A 14,373-nucleotide genomic window follows, 5' to 3' on the forward strand; every position below is an offset into this window, starting at 1 on the left:
GTGAGTCCACAAAAGGTCGGATTATACACAAGCACGCGATTCCTTCGATTCCCTGTGCGAGTCGACAGTGGAGAAGGTTATCGAAGGATGCTCGGAAAGACCAGCTCCACCACAATCACCGGAATCACGGATGTTTCTGCACTTGGTCGGTTACTCCCTGCCGGAGATTGCAACGAGTTGTTCGAAAAGATCAACAGCGGGACTTGGCCAGTCCCCGGTCCAGTACTACCCGGCAAATCCTTCCGGTCAATCGGAAGCAACAGTTCTCATCTTTTTTCGTAACAGATTTGTACACACAAAAAGTGATGTTTCTTGAAGATTTGGTGTAAACAAACAGACAACACCAATACTGCTACACTCACAGAGCCCACGCAGTAGTATTAGTGAAGAGCCCACGATAAACAACGTGGGCTCTTCACTAATACTACTACGTGGGCTCTCCGAGGTTTTGGTGACTGTCAAACGCTCTAGCCATTTACAGTGGTGCCAGAGGGTTGGGTACCGTTTTTTTACCGCCATCAGGAGTGAAATTGGGTCTGGAGGGTGAGATTGTGCTCTTTAGTTTTACTTTCCAAAACATCCATGATTAATATCACTGGGATACTTTAAAATCCAGGTCCAGGTACATTTTTTCTGTTCTAGAATAAGGCCGTTGCAAATATTTTTCAAAGTTTATGTCGCCCAAATGTCAAAATTGGTCTGAAAAATCTAAGGGCAAAAAAAATATTTTTCCAAAAAACTTCAAAATTTCCTTAAAATAGAAGTGTAATCAACTGAAAAAATCTAAAATGCATTTTTCTGCATTCATAATCATATTTAGCATGTTCGGTAATTCGGTAATCGGTAATTGCAGAATAATCATATTTAGCATGTTTGGGCTTTTTTTAAAAATGTTTTGAATTTTTATGAAATTCCAATGTACAACAATACTTAGATATTTTGGAATCTAACGAAAAATGCGCAAAAGATGCTTTTTTGCAATTCCGTCGTGAAACTACTTTCTTTTCCTGTCATTCTTGAACGGCGAAATAGCCTACTTTCTGTACCAAAAATAACAGAATCGAATAGCAACACTTTTCAAAATAAATGCTGAAAAGTTCTACTTTTCAGCACTCAAATGGGTGCTGAAAAGTTGAACTTAACACTTAACACAGTAACACTTTTCAATTTTTTTTTTGATTTAAACGATTTATTGACAAAAAAATGAAAATTTGACATGAAATTTCACTCAGTGTGTGTTTTTTGGAATTGCAAAAAATGTTGTATGGAACTCGTTGCAAAACTTGATTTTTTCAGCACTCTTCGTATTTATCCAACTCGGTGAACCTCGTTGGATAAATGTACGACTCGTGCTGAAAAATCCTCTTTTGCAACTTGTTGCATAAACTACTATTTTAGTCTCTTAAAAAACACATAAAAATAAAACTAAACTTATTTTGGGAATTGAACTATTAGCGATTAATATTGAAAAAAAAAAACGGCACTGGACCTATTTACGAAAAAATAATTTCAAAAATGCTTAAGATTGTTCATCTACACGTCCTTGAAGTGCTCTACATTAAAGATAAATGAAATTTTGTTTCAATTTGGAGAAAAATGAAAATTAGTGTCGGAGGCTTTTTGAAAACTCATCCGAGATATTTTCGAATACTTACATGCCCATTTTGTATCACCAGCCGGCAATATTGTATGGAGCTTTGTATGTAAAAACTTATGATGCAAAATGGCTTCTTTTAACATAGGGAATGCATTAACAATGTTTCATTCAAATAAAAAAATACAAAAATAATCTCGGTAAATTTGCTAAATTTTAAAGAAAGCAATCTAAAAACTGCTGTCCTTGCTTCGATTTGATTGTTCAATTATTGAACAATGATGAAATATGAAGGATGACTGTACCACAAAGTGTGATATTACAGATATTAGGGGAACAGCATCTAATTCCAGCGTGCCTCTAATGTTGGCAGGTCAGAACTTTGACATTCAATTCAGGCTAATTAAAAGCGTTTTCAACTGAAATCAAGCGATAATAAGCTCAATAAGAAGTAGATCGTCCAATTTCCCGTCCCGGGGAAAAATTTCCCGGGAATTGCCGGGATTCCTAGAAAATAATTTCAATTTACTGTTCTTATTGAACTTATCAGTTCGTCTAAAAATTTCATGTCAAGATTTATTTAAGATGATAATAATTTCTGAAGCATTCAGAACTAGGTATAGATCTTGTTACGATATTATGAATAAACTTACGGTATTAAAAATAAACTATTAAAATTTTGGTAAAATTCTTGTTATATCATTTGAAAATAAGGTAACTTTACCCGCTAAGATCAAAATTGATTTTTTCTATGTTTTGTTTCCCATGACCAAATTGGAAAAAAATGTCTCTAAGAGGATTTTTGCTAGAAGAATTAGGTTAATTTTTTTAAAGTGTTCGAGAAATTACAGTCCAAGGTAAAAATTTATAGAGCACTAGAGCTACCAAGGGCGTAAAGTTTAAATCTGAAACTACTGAACAACTTTTTTTTCTATGAAAATTCTTTTAACCGAAGTCTTTTATTAGGGCGAATCATTAAAAAATCATTAAAAAACTACTTCAAAAAATGTAAACATATTTGAAATACTCGCTCCAATCATTTGAAAACTGTGAGTTGTAATTACAAAATATGGTATTTCGAGTGGGTCTCGTGGCGCAGGGGTAGCGGCTTCGGCTGCCGATCCCGATGATGCTATGAGACGCGGGTTCGATTCCCGCCTTATCCACTGAGCTTCTATCGGATGGTGAAGTAAAACGTCGGTCCCGGTTTCTCCTGTCTCGTCAGAGGCGCTGGAGCAGAAATCCCACGTTAGAGGAAGGCCATGCCCCGGGGGGCGTAGTGCTAATAGTTTCGTTTCGGTATTTCGAGTAAATAGCAGATTTTTAAGGTAAATTCAATGCTTATATATTTATTCATGAGATTAATCCAGTAATATTTGTTCTGAATAAAATATTTGCCAAGAAAAACATATTATTGGCTACAATTTTTGATAAATTTAGAATTTCCCGGGAAATTTGTTGAAAATTTCCCGTTTCCCGGGAATTTTGTAACCCCGGGAAATTGGACGCTCTAAAGAAGTGAGCAAGCAAGTTTCTATCAACAGTTTTGCAAAATTAGTTGTTGAAATAGTGAAAATCAGCAAATTGGATGGAGTTAGGAGCGAGCGCTTAACCTGCCAAACACACGAGAATTTCCCCTATCTAGAGATCCATCTTTTGTTTCACCATGTCTATTGGTTTTGTTACATGAAGGATAGAATATCTAAGGAGAAAACATTGCACGCCGCGAGTGACCTTACCTATCACGTTACAAATCTGTATGAGGGCGAAATTCCTCCTCACACTCGGATGGACCACCGGATTTCAATTCCGTTCCGCTAATGATACTGTTGCTGCTTCAGATGCTGATCCCAGGTCGTATTCGCAGTCGTCGTTTTCTTCGTCGCCACTGGTAATCCAATCATCTTCCCAAGACTACACGTTTGCGGCTTTGCCAATCGATTCCGTGTATGCGTCCACAACTGGCACTTAACTGGGTTTGGCCACTTACTACACACCTCTGCGCGTATATCGATCGATCTCACTCACTTGTCTTCTGCAAAAATGATTATTTTGGCCAATGCGCCTATGGGACACTTTTTTTGGGCTTCACTGGTTCTTTTGGGCTGCTAGCTAGCAATGTTTTCACATTCGAAGAGAGTCGACGGCTCGGCTCGCCGAAATGAAAATTGCACTTGTTTTTTTTTTCTTTTGCTACCTTGGCTATCGAATTACCGAATTACCACCGGCACCACGATCACTGTATCTGTCGTTCTGTTACGGACGGCCCTCGACAACGACTGTTTCACATCGCACGTTCGCTGACTTCTTCTAACCGCAAATTGGAACGCATGGGGAGGAGGATACCTTAAATGCACGTCGTCGCAACCGGGCTGGGCTGGGAAAGGGACCACCGTCGTCCTGCCTTTTCAAACATTACTCACAAACAACAATGTGGTTAAGCCTTAAATCAGTTCTTGACTGAGGAAAGGGGGGGAGGATTACCAACTTTAGAGGGAAGCACTACCGGCCGAGTTGACGATCGAAACGCAACTGAAAGTGCAACTCGGGGGCACCTCGGTACTATAGCTCAACCGCGGCGACCGTTTGGCTTCGGCGAAAAAAAGTTCCGACTGCGTTGAAACTTCGGAGCTTTTAGAGCAATCGTCCTCACCAGCGTCAGGACAGTGTGCCGGAACGCCCTGAAGTGTGCTGGTGATAAGGAGACGGATGATACGTGGAGAAGTGAGAGTTGAGCGGCGCACTGATAAGCTTTCTTCAGGGGACTATCTCTCGCTCTCGGCGTGGAGGACCGGTATTTAGTGTGGTTTTGGAACGGATTGAGTAATTTTACCCCCACCCCCCTCCCCCCTTCAAAATCGGTCCTAAATCAAAAGGCAAAACAATTAAAAAAAAAGTTTCAAAATTTTAAAGATTACAGAAGTTGCGTTTAAAATCATATTTAGCATGTCTGCAACTCAAAAAATCTTTCACCACAAAGTTGCATGAAAATTCCGGTGGCAGCCAATTTTTTGACCAAATCAACGTTTTACATGAGTCATGCAACTTTCGCATTGCATTCATGTCAACTCTGCTTGATTTTCACGCAGCTTACACTCACACAAGTAAATGTCACGTGAAATTCATGCCTGAAAATTTGGAGGCGTGGCTTGCAGTCAGCTGAGTTTTGGTTTGCATGATTATCACGCAACATCCGCATGTAAACTGGTATGGAAAAAATCCATACACTTTTTCATGCAGCATTGTGGTGAAAAATTGGTTGAGCTCGGTGACCGGGACTTATAACTGAAAAAAACCAACACAGCAAAATCAAATGTTTTTTCACAAGAGCTTCTCCAAAAACCAACACGATAACTTCACGTGCTTTTCCTTTGACTCTCACATGCTTTACTGGTCAAATGAATGTGAAAATCATTCAGCTACAGCTGATCGTTGACAAAAAAGAATTCACTCATTTTTCGCATTGTTTTCACGCGAGCTACAAATGAATTTCATTTAGATTTGCCCCAATCGGATTGTCTTTTGGTTTTGAAGTGAAAGTCACGTGAAATTCAAATGAATTGCACTTTGATTTGCCCCAATCGACTTTTACTTTGATTTTGAAGTGAAGTTCACGTAAGAAAAACAGACAGACAATAAAATTCTGTGGCGAAGCCGTGCCGTGGTCTGACGTCGTTACGAATCTCGGCCTGAAGATGGATTGTCAGCTGTCGTGGTCCCACCAAGTCAACGACGTTGTTCAAAAGGTGTTCAACACTTTGCGTACGTTTCGTCGTTTTGGCCCTGTACCACATGGTTGGAACTCCATACATCCTGTTAGCCCAAAAAGTGTGACGATTGTTGAGTTCTGTCGCTGGTATAGTGTTAATTTGTCCAAGCTAGTCACAGCCTACTTAGTATAAACAACTCTCAAATTTGAATTTCTTATACCACTCGCAGATTGACAGACAGACCTTGTTTTCGTTTTATTTACCAATTCTGCGTAATTCAAGAAATGTTTTCAAACATGATCGATTTGTGGAGATTATGTAGCTTTAGTGGCGCTTGGGTGGGGGTGGGTTGATTTTAAACATGAAAAAACATGGTGGGTGATTTTAAACATGAAAGGAGCAGATTTTGCAGTTGCGAATGGGGGATGGGAGGAAGACGACCTCCCATATTTTTGTTCGATGTCACAGAATTCAAGCCATTTTACCAGCACTTGCTAAATACCTGTTCCCAAACGAATAGAATGATGAGCCATGATTATTGAACGTGCAATTTTTAACTGCACAGATTTTTCCGGCATTTTGGAGCATGAAAAGTAAATAAATTGCAAAACAAACGGCTGACACGCGAGGCGCGCGAGGAGAAAAATGAAAATTCAAATCATGGCATGCTGCGATTTTGTTTACTTGAGGCATCTTCTCAATATACCAGTTTTGATCGGATGTGGGGTCAATGCATATTTCATATAGCCGGTATCTGTTTACGATTACCAAAATTTTGTAAAAAAATAATAATTCAAAAATTGAACGAAAAATGGGATGTTGTCGTTTGAGTAACTTTTAAAAATGTTGAATATAAGGAAACTTACTAGAAAATTAAAATTTTGTTTTAAGTAAGTAGGAAAAGAAAAACATATAGGTTACATAATGTAGCCAGCTTGACCAAGTGTGACATAGGAGAGAGGGGGTAATTTTTGGACGATTTTAGCGTGACATACTTTATGGATGACGCCCAAGGCGGTCACTTTGGCCCTATAAAAGTTTCCGAGTTTTATTACAAGAGTTCAGTCAAAAATGATGAAGTTAAATTGCACGCCGAAGTGCCGTTGAGTCAACATTATGTGCTGGATGGAAATACATGCTGTTATCCAAAACTCAAAATACTTTTAATAATTTTATAAAATTCAAAATATTCTTACTACACGCACTATGGACGACCTATCGGTGTGCAAAACTGCCATAAAAACTGGTAGAAAAGTTGCAGCTCTCCACCGCGAGAGGCAGCACCTGTCCTGTCCTCGTTTTTGAACCTAAAGTTCCACATATGTGCCTGTACTCTCTACGTTGACACGACGCAAGCTGGTGCAGGCGGTGGTTATGCCAATTTTCACCTACGCCGACGTTGTCTACTACCCTGGACTGTCAGCTGCGCTCAAGGACCAGCTGTACCGCTGTTTCAAAGCCGCTGTGCGTTTCGTGTACAACATGCGCCGACGAGACACTACTGCAGCCGTGAGGACTACCATCCTGGGTGTTGATCTGCCTGCGGACTATCAACTTAGGATCTGTAGCTTTATGCGCCAGGCCTACTACAAGAACGTTCCGGATTACATCCAGCAGCACCTGCAGCGTGGACAGCTAGAGCGAACACGATGCTTCATCATTCCTCGGCACACAACAACCAGTGGAAAGAGTGTGTTGGTGTATGGATCGACCTGCTGGAACGGACTACCGGCTGATGCCAAAAACAAACCAACATTGAGCACGTTTAAAAAATTTGTCCGTCATTTATTATGAGCCTTCTGCCACTTAATTTTGAGCCTTCTGCCACTGTTCTAGCTGTAGTTAAAATAAGCTATAATTTGTTTGATTTATCAAACTATCCATTGTAATTTCCTTTACCGTTACTTCCTTGACCTTAAGCAAAGTGTATACACTAACAGGCTACCGTTACAAATAAACAAACAAATTACAAATTACAAATTACGTAAGAAACACATGTATTGGTATTGAAAGCTGAGCCTCGAGAAATAGCCAATCAGTTGATAAAACAAAATGGCAATTTTCAAGAGCTCAAAGTTCGAGCGCTAAGTTTTATATTAAGTTTATTGCAATTAAATTGCAATTTGAATGAAAATTTTGAAAATAACTGATCATGAACTGTGGTAAGCATTAACAAAACAATAATTTATTATCATTCCAATATGTTAACCCCATGTTCTGTTACTTTTATAGGCAATCATGATTCGGCAGCCTGCAAAATGCTTTCTGGATGCTGATGTGATGTCCTTTTAGCTGTCCGGATTTTGCATGAAGATGTGACTTTTGTTGGGCGGATGAACAGCAAGAAAAATCTCTGTGTAAGATTCGCGTGTGCAAAATGTTGTGATGTGAAAAAATATGTGTTGTATATATTTGGAGAAAATAGAGAACGAAAATAAATATACAGGAAATAAAAATTTAAAAATAATATTTATTTATATAATTCTTGATAATCCTACGAACAAATCACTCGAAAATCAATGGAATTTCAATTGGCACTCACAAGGGCTTCATTGAATATTCAAGTGAGTAGTCACGTTAATTTCACTTGTTTTGCATTTGCGTCGCGCGATGGATTCTTTTGAAGTGATTTACACATGACATTCACATGCTAAATCGTATGGGGCGGATTCAGTGTGCACTGAAAGAAAGACACATAGCAATATCACATGTTTCACACGTGATTCTGCCCCATACGACTTTACATGGGAATGTCATGTGCAAATCACTTGAACAAAATTCATCGCGCGACGTGGTAGATTCAAAGGCAAATCACGTTAACCTCACGTGTCATTGTACATGATTATCACATGAAATGTTTATGGGAATGAAATGGATTGCACATTAATATCAAATGATTTTCTGTTCAGTTTCAAGTGAATATTTTATGTAGCATATTATTAAAATACGTTTCATATGTTTTTGAGTTTTGCCTTTTATTTTTAAAATATAAATAAAACTTAACAAACTTAACTTTTTCGAGAAATTTAACTTTAACAATTCACACTTAAAAATAAGATGTACGCACATTCTGGACGATCAGCGATCCGTGACTCCTTGGCCAAACACCGGAGCTCTCACCTCACGGAGGTCCTGGAAAAATCTCTTCCATGGAAATCCCTAAGTTTCGCTGGAAATTAGCCTATCCGTGATTTCCTGGAAAATTGCATAAAATTGTCTACTTAGTATTCAACTTTGCAAAAAAAAATATATGAAAATACTTACCACATAATCCTAAAATACTTAAAATATAAAAACCACTTTTTCCGGGAGCAAACTAAAATTAAAAGTGCGAGCTCCAACTCGTACCCATTGAAAATTGCCATCTTGCTTTAGGATTAATTTTCATCATCGATAGCATTTGAAACTAACGTGAATTTCACTTGGAAATCAATGGACAAGTCGATTAGGCAAATCAGAATGAAATTCATTTGAATCTCACGTGACTTCCACTTCAAAACCAAAGGACAAGCCGATTGGGGCAAATCAAAGTGAAATTCATTTGAATCCCGCGTGAACACCATGCAACAGATGAGTGAATGTTTTTTTTCCTAATGATCAGCTGGAGCTGAATGATTTTCACATTCATTTGAAATGAAAAGCATGTCAGAGTCAAAGGAAAATCACGTGAAGTTATCGTGTTGGTTTTTGGAGTAGCTCACGTGAAAAAACATTTGATTTTGCTATGTTGGGTTTTTTCAGTGTGGCAGAAATCCGTGGCCGTTTTTTTTGCTGGATAAATTGAAGTAAGATTTTTTAATAAAAATTCAAATCAATTCTTCGTGCTACTAAAGTTGCCGTGTTTTGATGGTAAGTTTGATAATTTGTTAAAAGTGGGCTCAAAGTTATTAACAATTTGTTTCTTAACTTTTTTTCAGGTGAATGAGAGGAAAGATTTCATAAGCCGGGGGACAAAGGCTTTCAGTAAGGCTGTCAAGTAACCAGATGTTGGAGTGAGTCTGGGAGGACGATTTAAACGAGACCACCCCGAAAACATTCAGCGGAAATGAGTGGCAGAAGCAGATATGCGTGTGAGAAAACTGTGAAAACTGTGTGTTTATAATAAGTGTGCCGGTTATAAAATTGTGAATTGAAAGTGTGTGTTCTATTTTTGTGTTAAGTGATAATAAAAATTTAACATCTTTGTGACTGCAAACTAAGCTTTTTTTTGTTATTCTATGAAATAATGAAGCATCGAACGCATTGAAAACTAATAAATAGGCATGTGGAATCCACAATAAATTATTGTTAATATTGCATGAGGCGTCAGGCAAATCTCACGGGAAATTCATGCATACTTGACATGATGTGACAGTGAACAGCCATCAAGATTCGGCTTGCTGGTGTTAATCAGCCACCGTTCAGTTCACGCCAATGTTGCATGAAATGCTATATGGAAAATAATCACATATATTTTCATGCAACATTGTGGTGAATAGTTTTTTGAGTGTATACCAGTGATAAAAAGTTCAACTTTCACAAAAAACTGTTGCAAAAAACATATTTTATAAATTATGTTGTCATGTTACTACCGTCAACTAGAAAAAAAAACAGGAATAGGTAAAGGGATTTTAAAGCAATAAATTGAAAAATCGGTGTTCTGTGAATTGTTTTGTTCTGTTCCTGTTCAACCAAATTCATTCACAACATCATGCAAAAAAATTACTAAATAGCTGTATTAATTCGTTTAATTTGTCCTGATTTGCTCCACATGGCAGTGTTTGATGAAACATTATTTAAATTGATTTATTTTCCAAATTTTAAATCATAAATATACGTAGATAGATATCTCAATTTTTCGAATATATAAAACAAGATAGGAAATATTTAAAGCGTAAGGCATTTTGCAGATCGGTAAACTATTTTTTGCAGTTTTCCTTAATACACCCAATTATTTCTGATATAGGGGAGAGTGGGGAGACTTTATCCCCGGGGACACTTGATCCCAAGCCTGTATCTCGTCAGCATGTGGGTGAAAAAATTAGCTTTGTTCTAGAAAGTTGTGCGAATGTAGAAAACAAAGAAAAAAATTAAAAAATGTTTAGATTCAGTTACACACATTTTTCTAAAACGAGCTGCAAAAAACTTCCAAGAGATCTTTTTTTCTTTGTATTGATATGTATAGAAAACACTCAAAAAAAAAAAAAATTGCAGGCCAAGGGTGCATGATACTGATGATACTCGTCGGTTGACACACCTAGGCGAGGAACATCCCGGAAAGAGCCCAACTACATCCGTAGTGTTGTTTGGACAAAACAGCATGGCTCTGGTTCCTTGCAAGTGTCCTATTTTCTTACCTCCACGTTGGCTTGGTTTAGTCATCATGATGACAAGGTGTAACCTAGCTGGTGGCCTGTGGAAACGGATCGTAAACCTTTGACCAAAGTCAAAGTCGAGACGGCTAAAAGAAAGGGGCGCGTCAATGTGGGAAAGGGAAGTGATTTGTGATTGTAGACGGTATTGTTTTGATTCGCAGTATGTTGAGTCAACTGCTGTGGATGTACCTGAGCATCGCAGAACGGGGTTTCTCTTCTTTCCATTTCAGCTAACAGCTATCTTCTGTTTATTTTGTTTCACTGATTTTCTAAAACGGCTTCTGCTTACTATCCTCCTTTTGATTTCGATTTTACTTATTCGATTCTCTTATTTCTCAACGCTTTTCCACTCTATTTTACCAATTTATGCTGCTGTAAAAAAACTGTCTGCTTTCCCTTAATTTGGCAGCGATGTCAATTTTGTTTATCATGTGCCTTTTCTTTATTTATCTATTTGAATAATTTCTCATCTTCCCTGTAAATTGCCCTCAATACAATCTAAGCTTGTTTGTTACCTCTTTTTATTAACTATTGTTAATTTCTTTATCTACTTCATAAATTACTATCTTTCTTTTACTTTTGATTCTTTACATAGTATATTTCCTTCACTGTCCATTGTTTTGAAACTTCACTTTTTTCTTAAGCATGGTTGGAGCCTTTACTCAATTTATGGAATGATTAAAGGATTAACACAAACATTACTATTGTACTTTTGGTAAACTTTTATAACATGCTTAGGACCAAAATTGTAACAAAACACCGCGACAAAAGAAATAGCAACAGATGAACACGACTTAACATTAGGGAATATTTTAGGAGAAAACAATACACAGTAAAATAACAACTAGTTTTTGAATTCAAACTAAAAATAAAACAGTTTTTGCTTTAATGAAAATTGATAGGCACACTTTGAATGGTTAGGCGCTTATACTTACATTAAACCCTACGTAATGTACCACCCCCGGCCGAGTTAAAATGCGTAACCGGAAAAGAAGGTGTGCATGCCTGGCACGAACACTCAAAGCGTGTTCTAGCGTGCTGCTCGTACTGACTCAGAGCAAGGGTGAGATGTAGGTGTAAGGGCAGTGCGTGTTCGTCGGGAACCTGGTGCATAAGATCGGTCAAGGCCCGTTCTTACACTGAAAATTGCGAATTGCGAATTGCGAAAACACTCAAAAATTATTCAAAAAATATTTTTTTATACATTAATTGTTTGATAAACTTATCAACTCCAAAACCCTTACGCATTTGATGTTAAATTTATCGTCATACTATTTTTACAATCAATTGTTTAAAAAAGTGCGTTTAGGGAGACTTGATCCCTGCATTTTTACAGTCACTGGAATCAGCCTAAAGATTAATCAATTGAGCTGGGTTTTCATACATAGTTTCCTTTAGTATAGTTGTACATAACTAACTGCAGTTTGAACCCTTTTTCAAAAGTTTTGTAAACAAAAATTACCAGCTTTTGTAAACATGCTCAATATTGGTCTAAAAAAGAAAATTTTAAGTTTTTAAATATTTTACATGCTAAACTTGTTATATTTTGAACACAAACGTACAGGTTTTATGTGAAATTGCTGTAACTTATAGAAAATTAAAAGTTTGGATGAATAAGAAACATTTTGCTTAAGATTTCTTCAAAATGTTGAAAGGGGGATCAAGTTAACCCTAACATTTTTAAAATGCCGGTTTAAAATATTTTTTTAAAACGCTTGGCATGATTCGAAGAGTTCATCTGATGAAATATCCTTATCAGCCAAACATAGATGAATGTTTAAGCTTTCAATTCATGCAAAAAGTTTATAGTTTTGTGATAAATTGACAGAGTTATGTGCGATACAAAAAAGGGGATCAAGTCTCCCCACTCTCCCCTATGCCTAATACAAATTATAATGCTTTAATTTTTTAATCGATTATGAGGTATTCAACTGTTCATCTATTTCCTCTATCAAATCTGAATTTCCAGACCAAATTTTTTTTTTTATTTCGGGAATTCCCGGGACAAATTATAAAAAAATCCCGGGATTCGGGAATTCCCGGGACCTATTGTACCTATTTCTACAAAAGTTATCTAGTCTAATTAGCGTAGCTTTTTTAAGTTAAGTGATTGTAGATAACCCATTACACTTAATTTTCGGAAATTTTGGTCACTCATATCAAATAAAAAAAACGAAAACTGCAAATTTTGACATAAAATCAAACTTTAAGTGGCTCAAGAACGGTGCACTTTTTCAAAATTTCTGTAAAGCGTAAAGCACTTTTCGAATTAAAGTTCGTTGGCAATTGTTTGTGCATGCTTTTCTATGGCTCAAAAGCTTGGGGTGTATGGTTAGGGTAAATATACCTTTGGTGCTATCACGAGTGGGCTCAGTGGATACCAGAAGACAAACTTCGTAATGGAGGACATTTGAGAGTTATCATCCCAAACAAAATATTCGAGAAACAAAAAACTAACCTCAAAAAACTATGTGGCCAAATGCTTTTCAATTTTTAAAATGTATATTCGAGGGTTAAAAAATTAACCCTCTACTGCCAAATTTTTTTTCTATTTTTTTTTAATTTTTCCCATGTTTAGGAGGTAATTTTGAGCAATTCCTTGTTTTATGTTTTTCTTGTTTCATTTTTGGTATTTTAATTTGCATTTATCTTGATTAGTTTATGTTTGTTTTTGGCAGTATTTGGCCTATTCTACGCCCTCCTATCATTACATTCTGCCTATCACTTCTTAAATGTTTTGCTTGTTTTTCACATTTTCTGCTATAAAATGGCACCATTATCATTTAAATTATAAAAAAAAAACATGTGAAGCGGCATACTGCATTCTTTTTTTTATTTAAATATAGGAAATGTTTGAATAAAATACAGCCAAACTTGAACCCTAAAAAAATACATTTTCAAAAACATTGGCAATGTCACATAAAACAAGTAAAACTTCCAATCCATAAATTTTCTAAAAATTTTAGAGTTCTTCTTTCCGATGCTTTTTAAAGATTAAAAATTGGTTGAAAATGTATTTTTGGCGATTTTTTAAATCGAAGCCCTTCCAAAGGCGGGGTTGGGTTGTAGAGGGTTAAGGTACGGGGTGAAATCTAAAGTTTTTTTTTTTAAAAAAGGTCCAATAAACCAAATTTCCAGTTTTTGCTTTTTGGGTGTTTTTGAAACCGCCTTGAGTCAGGGGTATTGAAAAACACCCAAAAAGCAAAAACTTAAAATTTGGTTTATTGGACCTTTTCAAAAAAAAAACTCCAGAAATGAACCAAGGAGTTTCACCATGCAATAAATAATGCACATTACTAGTTTGTTTTTAAACTGAATCAACTCAGATTTATTTATTTTTTCACAGTTCAGCCGTTCGTTTTTTCAGAGTGAAGTGTGTGTGTGTGTGTGCTTATAAAGCGAACATTATCTGCATATTGCCTAACGCTATACTCTTACGGGACTAAGTATGTGTGTGTGTTATTGGCTGTGGGAGTTGACCAATAAAACTAATTACTTTACTCATAGGTTTCATTACACTACACTTCTTTCAGAGGATTTATTTAAATTAAAAAATATATTTGCTAGTTAAACGACGCTTTGCTATACAATTTTTAATAGTTAAATTATCACTGTCTACGGCATCATCCACATTTAAATTAGTTTATATTGAATCTTTCGTTTCATCAGTCCTTTGCATAGCAGTTTAATTTATCTAATTACATTGGATGTTTTC

General features: G+C 36.6%; 1 protein-coding gene across 2 annotated transcripts in view; it reads right to left on the reverse strand.

Moving 5' to 3' along the window:
* LOC6037926 (protein white) overlaps window positions 1-4,136 on the reverse strand; it is a 29,118-nt gene extending 24,982 nt beyond the window's left edge. Inside the window, exons 1-2 of one of the 2 annotated variants that reach the window (XM_038248102.1) lie at window positions 3,792-4,136; window positions 3,334-3,629 (exon numbers count right to left, since the gene is read on the reverse strand). The gene's annotated coding sequence lies outside the window, so the exon portion shown is untranslated. Of the gene's footprint in view, window positions 1-3,333 lie in introns of both variants that reach the window. The other variant, XM_038248101.1, reaches the window with a different exon arrangement.
* Window positions 4,137-14,373: the final 10,237 nt, after the last annotated feature.

Source organism: Culex quinquefasciatus, chromosome 1, assembly GCF_015732765.1.
Source record: "Culex quinquefasciatus strain JHB chromosome 1, VPISU_Cqui_1.0_pri_paternal, whole genome shotgun sequence".
NCBI classification, from domain to species: domain Eukaryota; kingdom Metazoa; phylum Arthropoda; class Insecta; order Diptera; family Culicidae; genus Culex; species Culex quinquefasciatus.